The sequence below is a fragment of the Belonocnema kinseyi genome, chromosome 4 (genome assembly GCF_010883055.1).
Source record: "Belonocnema kinseyi isolate 2016_QV_RU_SX_M_011 chromosome 4, B_treatae_v1, whole genome shotgun sequence".
In the NCBI taxonomy this organism is placed as follows: Eukaryota; Metazoa; Arthropoda; class Insecta; order Hymenoptera; family Cynipidae; genus Belonocnema; species Belonocnema kinseyi.
Genome location: NC_046660.1, coordinates 134,631,705 through 134,643,262, shown reverse-complemented (window position 1 = coordinate 134,643,262; position 11,558 = coordinate 134,631,705). Strand labels below are relative to the sequence as shown.

Sequence of the window (11,558 nt, the reverse complement as noted above, 5' to 3'; positions counted from 1 at the left end):
TGATGGAATTTTTCTGAGGTCAGATTCGGATTCAGCGCAGCAAAAACCTTCGGGTATAGTAGGTCTGATCTCTGGTTCTGAGAATTGTTGGCCTGTGTTATTCATTTGCAAGGACTCGAAATTAATATAATTTCAGTTTTTAATGTTTTAACTTAAAATTGCTTGAAATAATATAATTTTTGAAAATTCATACACTTTTTAATTTATTCTTGAATTTAGGAAATTGAAAATAATAGCGCTCATTTATAAATAATACAAGTTTGATTCGTTAAAACGATTTTCTCATACAAATAACTTTTTAAGAACAAGAAAAAATCTGCCTCAGCCCGGATTTGAACCGGGCGAAGAATAACTTTGAAATTATTATTTACCTTCCCCTTGAGAGTGGAGGGGAGAGGGTAATTATTGTGTGCCCCCTCCAAAGCCCTTCTTTGGAATGCGCCTGGTCCAATTTTCAATTTGAGGGATGCGATAGTTCATCAATGTCAACAAGAGTGATTGTTTAAACAATTTATTATTATTCCTAATAATATTCTCTTAGAATAATGCTACAAAATTGCCGTTCTTTTAAAATTCACTTTTAGTCCAATCTTCAATTAGAAATAGTTAAATAATAAGGAATTAGAGTGAGGAAAATTAATTACATTTCTTAAATCTCTTACTTTTCGTCCAACTTGCAAATAGCTTGAAGTAATAATTAATTCAGCTTAACAAAAATCATTGTTTAAGCAATTTATTATTATTTTTAATAATATTCTCTTTGCCTAATGTTACAGTGTTGCGGACTTTTATGAATTTTGAAACTACGTTTATACTTTTTATTAGAAGTGACTTAAAAATTAATAAGATTCATCAAACATTGTTGTTTAAATAAATTATTGTTGTTGATGACTATTCTGATCTATAGCCTGGTAGTTCTGGTTTTGCCGGAAATTTTTACCATTCTGTCCTTTGTTCACTTAGTTAGGTAATAATGAATGGAAGTTAACTAAAAAGTTATTTAAACAATTTGATATTGGTAATAACTAACTATTTTCTCTTAACTAGGTGCTAAAAAGTTGTGGTTTTTTCTAATATCCTTAACTTTTCTTCGCCTTCTTAGTTATTAAAAAATAATAAATAAGCATTAGAGAAAATTATATATTGAATAATATCTTTTTTTTTTGTCTAATCATTTTTCTGAAATAAAGCAGATATTTGAAATATGCTTCAAATTTTCTACACGGATCATGTTGAGTACGAGGTGTGTTCAAAAAGTAAGGTGACTTCAATTTTCGCGGGCTACGTACATTCAAGTTTAAAATTTTTTATTTAGTTGTGTTGGTACACTCGTCACGATCATATGTTCACAGTTTTGACTATATAGCTCGTGTTGTTTTTCTGGCAGAGGCGTAAAAGGTTAGAAGGGTTTGGGGTGCTCGGCGATTTTCTTCTTTTGAAAAAAATGGACCAAAGAGCTTGCATTAAATTTTGTGTGAAAAATGAAATCTAGTGCTCTAAAACTCTTGAAATGTTGACAGTGAGTAAGAAAAATGTGTATAAGTGGTAAAAGCTGTTCCAAGAAGGCCGAGAGGATGTCGAAGACGAATCTCGCCCTGGACGTCCCAGCACGTCAACAACAGATGAAAACGTTCAAGCAGTGGAAGAAATGGTGTTGAAAAATCGCCGAATTACCATTAGAGAAGTTGCTGAAGATGTTGGCATATTGGTTGGCTCATGCTATGCTATCTTTTCGGACGTTTTGGGCATGAGACGTGTGTCAGCGAAATTTTTCCAAAACTGCTTAATTTTGAAAGTGCTTGTGAAAGATTTTCTGACCAAAAAACAGCACTACAGTCATGCCTCAGCCTCCATATTCACAGGATTTGGCCCCCTGTGACTTTTTTATTTTCCAAAAACTGAAGAGGCCCATGAAAGGACATCGATTTTCAACGATTGAGGAGATAAAAACTGCATCGCTGAAAGAACTCAAGGCTCCCTAGATGCAAAAAGTAGGGAAAAGCTTAGGAATTTCCTGGTCACACAAGCCATAAAAAAATTTGTCTGCAACAAACAAGTGACTAGGCTACCCTTAGGAACTTTGAGCCGCTGAATCCAAATATGGCCTCAGAACTTCTGGTATACATCTCAGTTTTCCCCTAGAGGCAGAAAATAGGCGAAAACCTAGGGATGTTCCGTACGTTATTTTGATAGTAGCAATATACGCGAAAATAGACACATGAATGTTATATTATTATGTGTAGCGATTTATAGAGACTTAATTTATACACAGAAATTCTCTAATGTTCCTTTTGTTTCCCCTAGCTTGTGTTATTATAGGAAAATTAAAGATCTTTCACATATTATGTAGATTTGTACAGGAAAAAATAACAAAAATGCCATATCCTAAACAGATTTGCGAGCTTAATTTAAATTTGCACCCCAAATTTGTCGGCCTTGTTCCATTTCCTCTCTAGATAAAAAATGTAGGGAAAATCCTAGGGAATTTCTGGTCACACAGGTCAAAAAAAAAGTTGTCTGCACGGACAAGTTACTGATTTCGCACGTAAAACTGTAACGGATATTAGGTTTTTGATGTTTGTTCCCGTATAAAACTACGTAATCTGAGAAAGACCTTCAATTTCCCTAGAATTGCACAAGCTAGGAGAAATAGAAGGCACACTGAAGAATTTATGTGTATACATTAAGTCTCTACAAGTCGTTACACTTAAGAATATAACATCGAAGTGTCTATCTTCGCGTATACTGGTATTATCAAAATAACGTGCAAATTATCCCTAGGGTTTTCTTATTTTCTGCACCTAGGGAAAAACTGAGAGGAATAGGAGAAATTCTGAGGCCATATTCGGATTCAGCGGCTGAAAATCCATAAGGGTAGCCAAGTCACTTGTCTCGTGAAGGCCTCTTTTTTGTGGGCCTGTGTTATTTTTTACTTGAAATTATTTTTTAACGTTTTCATTTATGGAAGGTAAGACTTGGTTCACTAGATGTGATAGGGATAGTTCCTAAGGTTCATGAAATATCACTCTTGAGATAGAGATAGACTTGGTTTGCTAAATGTCATAGGGGCAGTTCTAGAAGGCTATTGAATACTATTGTGTGGATTAATATATCTACCAGAAACATGAAAAGCTATGTCTGTTAATTCTTTTTAATTTGTAATATTTTTTACCATTTTTTTATTAATGGAAGATGAGACTTGGTTCGTTAAATGTAATAGGAGGTTTTTCTAGGGGTTGTGTAATATTATTGTGGAAATAATTATATTAACTATATCTTGAAAAATTACATGTGGTAAGGTGGGGGGAGGGCAGCGCCAACCAGTGGGGCAAAGGTGATTTTCATTATAGCATGGCTATTATTCAACAATTTTCGCTCTACTTTGCATCAAATAAATCTATTTTATCAGTGAGATAGTGTCACTTGGCAAGATCTTGAAAATTGATGTTGCAAAAGAAAAATTATACAGAAAACAGTTTTTACCACGAAAAAATGGACGTTTCGCGGACAGAAATATAAAGTTTTCAACTTTAATTAGCATACTTACGGTATAAAAACTTGATATCTTGGCAGATAAAACAATATTATAGAATCTAATTATGTTAATTAGAAGTAATTCAAGTCCAAACTATATTAAATCTCATAAATAAGTGAGACCTGGCCAGGGGGGCAGGCCCAACGAAAATAATATTTACAAGTGCTTAGGTGATACTCGTGTCACAAGTTTCGTCGATAAATAATCGGCAATGTAAAACAGCAACTTATCTTGTGGGCTACATGGAAGAAACTATTAAATACATGGACATAGGAAACAAGGGACTAGGCATGCCATTGCGGGGGTGATGCAATGAGGGGGGAGGTCCGCCACCTTTTGATGTTCCGCGACAAACATGGCAGCGCCCACATGTTTATATTTTCATGCACAGTTTGTCGGCAAAAATGCTCGTGCGCATAATCAAATGGCACATCGTAAGATGGCGGCTCTCCCCACTCATGGAATTCTCTCTCCTCCCGTGGATTCAACCCCGCTCGCCCAAGTTAGGATGGCATGCCTAGTCCCGTGTTTCCTATGTCCATGATCAAATATTATTATTATTAATCCGGTCGGTATGCAGGTTTATTTTATTAGTACGGTAGAAACAATGCGTAAAGTCCGTTTCTAGTAGAATGTCAACGAATAAGAGGTTAAATTACAATTATCTCTATTCTCATTCAAAATAACTTATTCTTTTTGTTGGATATATTTTATGATGATTTTTCCAGTTCATAAAATATCACAGAAGCAAACCATCACATTTTCTTATTTTTAAATGTGTTGATTTTCACAAGAAGCTGCAGTCGGCTTTGCCCTCAAGTGAGGAGCAAAGCTGATGAAATACAGCTTGTTAGAAATAATTAAATTACTAAATCATTGTTTTTTCCATGTGATTAATACTTACAGAAGTATGAAAAAAAAATGTAGAACTCAAAATGAGAAAAAATGGATCAATTCAACATGTCATTAACTTTTAAAAAATCATTGACTGTTAACTGGTTGGCGCTGCCCCCCCTTCCCCTTATTATTTTTTATTTGAAATAATTTTTACCGTTTTAATTGATGGAAGGTGATACTTTCAGAAGGTGAATATTTCATAAATGACGTGAAATATTACTGTGGGGATAGATTTATTAATTACAGTGTTCGAAAGTTGTTTGGGGTAGTTATTTGTAATTTGAGATTGTTTTAAAGGTTTTAGATGATGGAAGAAGAGCCTTGGTTCCTTAAGTGTGGTAAGGGTAGTTCTCAAGTTTTGTTTAATGTAACTATGGCAATGAAGATATGAATAATATTTTTGGGAAAGTCTTTAAAGTGATTATTTTTAATTAAATCTTTATGTATTTATTAGTTTAAGGGAGCTAAGCAGGGTTTGGTTGAATGCGTGAAGGGTCTTTTTTATTTCATTTTTTTATTATCACTCTAGAGTAGTGGGTATAGTTTAAAGTTTTTCGAGGGTTAATAGTATGATTCTTTTTCATTTGGAGATTTTTCGGCAGTGTTTTGTGAACCCCGCAAAACCATTGACTTTTGAATTATATTTTCTTAGTTTTGTTTCACAACTATATTTCTAGTTAGGGGTACACGGAGAAAGTTCGTCAGCAATCTAGGATATAGCCGAGAAAATAGTATTATTGCCGCAGCCATAGGAAGAAATGCATTTTCCATTTCATTTATAAATATACTACAAACCTAATAATTGCCATTTATAGTTAGAAAAATTCATATTTTTGATTGCAGATTGAAGTTGAGAAAAGTGATATTTACAAACTAAATGATAAAACCGTAGTTGCAATAACTAGCAGTTAAAATAACATCAGTTGCAAAACAGGTAAGAAAAATTACCATTTTCAATGGGAAGGTGCAATGAAAGAAAAAACAATTGAATGTAGTGCTTCGCGATTCAGTACCAAATGACGTCATTACACCCGCCGAAGTTTACGAGGATGATAAAATTCCTAAACCTTATAATTTGTTTTATCACGCGGAAATATCTCCGTTCTGCTGCCCCGGAGACCCGTGTTCAATTCTGGCCATGGCTGATTTCTACTAACAAGGTTTTTTCTCCTTCAGCTTAGAATAAAATATAAATATCTAATTGTATGTTTAATGTTTAAAATTTATAGGGCGTGAAGTGAATGCGAATTTATTTTTCTCTTTCGACCATAGAATTTTTTCCTATTTGCTATGGAAAAAATTAGAAATGCGTAGAATGAACATAGACAGGATGTCTTTACTATTGTGTTTTCTATACTTCACAGTTTGTCTTAGGGATTATAGTAAGTTTATTTTTGTATAAGTGCAATTATTTAATCATTAATTTTATATTTCAATAAACATAATAACTTCAGAGTTCAATATTCAGAGTAGTAATTCTTGCAATAATGACTCTATATCCTGGCTTGCTATTGTCGTATTGTAAAAATAAATATTATCAAATTTTATAACTGAAATTTTCTCCGTGTAGCTGTTAATGTTATGGTTTATTTTCGGACAATATAATTTGTTATTTATAGTGGTCAGGGTTGATTTTTTAAAATAATTTGTGAGAGTTTTTGGAGCCCACAAATAGCAAAATATTCGGGTATACTTGCACTGTTAAAGATCTCTGTTGGAAACTTTACCTATATGTACTGGAAGCTCATTTCCGAAATGTCAGTATTTCTACAATACATAATGTTATAGTTTCCAAATGCTTTTATTGGGATGGTCCAGTAACTTCTGTATCATACTTGCGGCTGGATGTCTGGACACCTTTTGAAGCGAAAAATTTTAAAAAAATATATAAATCATTTCTCAGAAAACTTGTTCCTGGAAAAAAAAAAATTTCTGACGAAGCCAAAACTTTTGTCAACATATAGTGTATTCGCAGGTGCTTAGGAGAACAAACCTGTAAATCATATCGTTGTGAAAAAAACACTTCTTATCATAACGCCATGAAAATAACTCATCTCTATAAAATCCGATGAGCAATAATATATCTCAGTAAACACTTTTAAAAAAATACATATTGGTAAACGCTGTACGAACACGTCTTGTATAAATACTGTGAAAAAACCCGCTTTATTTAGCAACAATGATAGAACATTTGTAGATTCCGACAAGGACATTCAGAACAAACTTATGAAATAATCACTATTTCTATGCCTATAAAGTTCTTCTTGCTCTTTGCACAATAGTTTTAAAATTTACAAAAATGTGCCCGCGCGGCGGGCGAGTACACTCTCACGCTTCGCGCTCGTTTTCGTACGTTTAATCCGTTCAATTGAACTACATTTTTTCAAGTGTTGCAAGTACTACAAATTAAATAAAAAACTGTAATTAAAACTTCTAAGGAATTACAGCCAAAAATTGTAACTGAAATTATGTTCAATTTGTTTTTAAAGAAGGTTCTCAAAGCTCCTACGGCTTTGGCGATTACATTCTCATTACGAAACTCGTTCTTTGCGCTCGATAAATTGTGTCCAATTGAAAAGATTCATCAAGATCATTTGTAAATCTTGTTAAAATCGACTAAAAACAACGCTTTTAACACATGGATCTCTTAAAAAACCAAAATTGAATATTTTTGAAAATGATCCAACTTTTGGATATTTGGTCTACGAGTAATTAAATCATTTTTAGATAATAGTTTCGAAAAACATATACTTTATATCTAGTAAAAATTTGGATTAATATTTCTTAACCTATTAAAAAAATTTTTTCCTTTTTTCGAAAATTTTCAAAATGTTGAAAAGCATATAACTTTTTGAAGTTTAAGCGAATTTAAAAATCTCATTAGAATAATTTGCAAGTCTTTTTGACGCGTAACAGAAAATTTCACAACAATTTCTGAAATTCATAAAAAAATTCTATTCAAATTTTGAAAGAGCTCAAACTTTTTGAATTATGTCTAATCAAAACATTTAACAGGCATAGTTTCTAAATATATTTGATATCTTGCGATGAATTTTAATAAAATTTCGTAAACTTTTAGAAAACAATTTTTTTCTAATTTTTCTGAACATTTTCAAAAGTATATAACTTCTCTCATTTTTATCGAAATTCGAAATTTTATTTGGATAGTTTGCAAGTCTTCTACCAATCTATAAGAAACTTTCACAACGATTTCTAAATTTAAAAAAAATTGAATTTTGAAAATGCTCTGAATTGTTTCATTTTGGTCGGAAATATCTGATTAACGAACTTAACCTTCATTTTGAATGTATGATTTTCGGATTCTGTGAGTGCCTTATAATATTTATGATTATTTAAATATATAAACAAGTTTAGAAAATTGCAGTTAATTTTCATTATTTCCGCCTAGCCTATCTGGCTCAGCGCTATTCGCCCAGTATTTTTGTCCTCTTTCCTTTTATGAACTGTGTTTTATATGAATAGCTATAGATCCACGGGCTCTATATTAAACATATATGTGTAAACAACACTTAAACCCAGACAATAAGCGGCTGGCAGCGTAAAACGCACGATTTTAACTTGATATTTATTTATAGTTTTTTCCATAGTCCACCAATAATACTTTTTTTTACGGCAAAATGATTATTATAGTTTTTTTTTCTGGGAATAAGACAGTTTAATTAAAAGTTTGAAACAGGTTCTTTTTCCACGGCTTTTCATAAATAAGGTTTATTTTTCACGGCTTTTTCATGAGTAAGATCTCTTTTCACGGGGCTTATAGGAATAAGGTTTTTTCACAGCATTTACCGAAGACTATTTTTTTTCGTAGCCTTTTACGTATTTTTTTTCGTAGCCTTTTTTTCATAAGCACTGGTGATATAACACGCGTATTTATGAAATTCATGGAATTTAATGAATTTGTTGAATTCACAGAATTTACGAAATTCACGGAATTCAAGGAATTCGCGACATTCAAAGAGTTCATAGAATTGACGTAATTTGAGTAATTCGATCTATTTACGGAATTCAAAGAATTTAAGGAATGGAGAGAATATACCGAATTCAAATAATTCAAGAAATTTACAGAGTTCATGGAATTCAAGGAATTTAAGTACAGTGGAACTCTTTAATAGCCCTCTCTTCTATAGCCCTTCCGAGAATTGACGCAGCGCCGCAGATAGGTGTGTCAGGAGCCACACGGGGTGCGAGATCTGCGGTTCTCACCCAGGCGAGCACCCACCGTTAGTTCCCACCCACCGTCAACCCTAAAATCGGCGCGATAGAAAAGTTTCACTGTAATTCGTTGAATTCACCGAATTTACGGAATTTACGGAATTCGCGAAATTCACGGAATTCACGGAATGTGCGGCATTCAAGGAATTCACGGATTTCATAAAATTGACAGAAATCACAGAATTCGCAGAAATCAAGGAATTCACGGAATCCAAAGAGTTCATAAAATTCAAAGAAATAATAAAATTCAAGAAATTGAAGGAATTCATAGACTTCATGATATTTATGAAATTCTTTAAATTTATGGAGTTTATGGAATCCACGGAATCCGTGTAATTCGTGGACATATACGAATTCCGTACATTTCTTAAATTCTATAAATTCCCCGAGATTCGTTTCCTATTTTTCACTCCTTGATTTTTTTGGATTTCGTGGATTTCTTGAATTTCGAAAATTCTTTTGATTCCGTGAATTCCTTGAATTCATTGAAGTCCGTGAATTCCTTTAATTACATTAATTCCGTGAGCGCTGTGAATTCTTAGATTTCAGCCAATTTCGTGAATTTCTTGAATTCCATTAATTTTGTGAATTCCGTAAATTCGGTGAATTCAATAAATTTCGTAAATTCCTTTATTTCCATCAATTCCAAAATTTTCACGAATTCCATGCATTCCATGAATTCTATAAATTCAGTGAATCTCGTGAATTCGTTGAATTCTGTTAATTCAGTGAATCTCATGAATTCGCTGAATTCCATGAATTCCTTGAATTCTGTTAATTTCTTAAATTCCATGAATTTCACAAATCCCATAAATTTCGTAAATTCCGTGAATTTCATAAAATCCATGAATGACGGGCCTTATATGAATTCCATAAATTCTGTGAGTTCCACGAATTTCTTAAATTTCGTGAATCCCTTGAATTACATGCATACGCGCGTTATTTTCTATATATTAACAAAGTTTTTAACTTCGTAAGCATTTTTTTTTGCCTGGTACAAGTATCCTGAGAAATGATTTACATTCTTTTTTTAATTTTTCTCTTGAACACACTCAGAAAACAAGTTTTCTTCAACTAAAGAAATCGTTTCTTTATCATTGTTTTTGCAGCCAACACAAAAATACATTTAAAATAAAAAAGCATTTATTTGGTCCTAAAGAATGACGCGGTTCGTGTTTTTTGAATTAAAGAAATTATTTCTGTAACAGGCTTTCTTTAATTGAAATGAATATTTCTTTGATTCAAAGAAAATTCAAGCGGCAATAAAAAAAGTAATATATTTGAGAACAGTACTTCAAATAAAAAAACTATTTCTTTAAATCAAAGAAATGTATTTGTCAATCCAAACCGCTACTCAGCTACACGCATGCGCGGAGATAATCGGTTTAAATATTTTTCCTTTGGCGCCTGAGTTAAAGTGACCATCATTCATTTGTTTACGCGAAATGTGACTCAGGGAAACTTCTGTACGTTTGTTGTATTTTTGTCAGTTACAAGTGTCATCATGTTTATGGATAAGGAAACCTGCGATGTGTTAGCGAATTGGGGATTCGCCGATAAAATCCCACAATTTTATTGTAAGTATATTTATTACCTCTATTTGATTGTGATTTAGTTAAGTCTTAACCTAACCTCATTTCCATAATGTAGAAAAATGCCGTCCATCACTCACTTACTAAGAATTTTGTCAGCTTCATTTTTGTAGTATATCATAAATACGTGATTTAAGTTTTAAAAACTTTTGTGTCGGTTTTAATTTTAAGATTATACTCTTCACCGTAGACGAAAAAATCGGACATGACGGTCTTTTAAGACTTGATTGCAGCCAGTCTAATCCAATAATCGAAAAATTATTTACGTTAGAATAAAAGCGAACGAATTTTGTATTTAAATTAAGCATCTCTCAAGGCCTAATTTTTAATCATATTCAAATCGAAGTTGACACTGAGGACGCGGATATAATTAATATTTGAATATTTTATTGATTTGAGCATTGATAAAAAATGTGTTATGAAATTAATCTTTCTTTTGAAACGAGTATAATATACTATTATAATGTAGAAGACAAGTTTTTGTGTGTGTAAAAAATCAGCCAAAGTTTGAACCAAGAAAAACAGGACAGCACAAAAATTCGACAAAGAGATTAATATTACAGTAAATTGGTTAATAATTTCACAATTCAGCTAAAAATGTAGTGATTTTGTTGAAATTTTAACTTTTTTGTAGATAATTTACCTTTTTGGTTTCAAATTTCAGCAGTTTAGTTGCAGGACTTTTTTTGTGTCAATGGAAAAATCTTTCTTCGTTAAAAAGTCTACTATTTTCTTTTTGGTTGTGAATAATTTTTTTAAATTTAATTATTTGGTTAAATTTTTTTTTTTCAGCATTTCATAATTTTGTTGCAAAGTCATTTTGTTGTTGATAAAAATCGACTTATTTTATCGAAAATTCGTCTTTCTGCTTCTTTAAAATGAAATTATTCTTCTTGGTTAAAAAATTACCTTTTTGATTCAAAATTTAAAACGTTGATTCTTTTGTATTAATGATCTGAGTTTATTTATTTTAATTTTCAGTAATATATTTTCACTCTTACAAAAAAGTATATGGAATATCTTTTTCCAGATTGAATTTGACTTCGCGTATAAGAAGGGCAAAGAAGGAACAATTTATATTCAGTGGCCAGATTTATCTATCAAACTATATGAATTAATGCAGAATGAAATAAAAGACCCAACATCTAGGACCTTGTTGGAAATTCTTGCTACAACCGATATTCTCGGTGATGAAGTCTCGTCTCTACAGGATTCACACTCCCTATTCCCCTTTTTTAAAGAATTCCTCTTTCTTCTCGATTTCTTAGGAAACTTCTCCTGTTTTCTCTTTTTCAAATTGA

At 32.1% G+C, this 11,558-nt stretch overlaps 1 protein-coding gene and 1 long non-coding RNA gene across 2 annotated transcripts in view; one reads left to right on the top strand and one right to left on the bottom strand.

Moving 5' to 3' along the window:
- Positions 1 to 11,558, bottom strand: part of LOC117172110 — a 259,054-nt gene that overhangs the window by 234,639 nt on the left and 12,857 nt on the right. The gene's annotated exons all lie outside the window — the stretch shown is intronic.
- Positions 10,126 to 11,558, top strand: part of LOC117172111 — a 2,549-nt gene continuing 1,116 nt past the window's right edge. The window contains exons 1-2 of the long non-coding RNA XR_004466965.1: positions 10,126 to 10,242; positions 11,288 to 11,444. This is a non-coding gene — a long non-coding RNA (uncharacterized LOC117172111). The remainder of the gene's footprint in view (positions 10,243 to 11,287; positions 11,445 to 11,558) is intronic.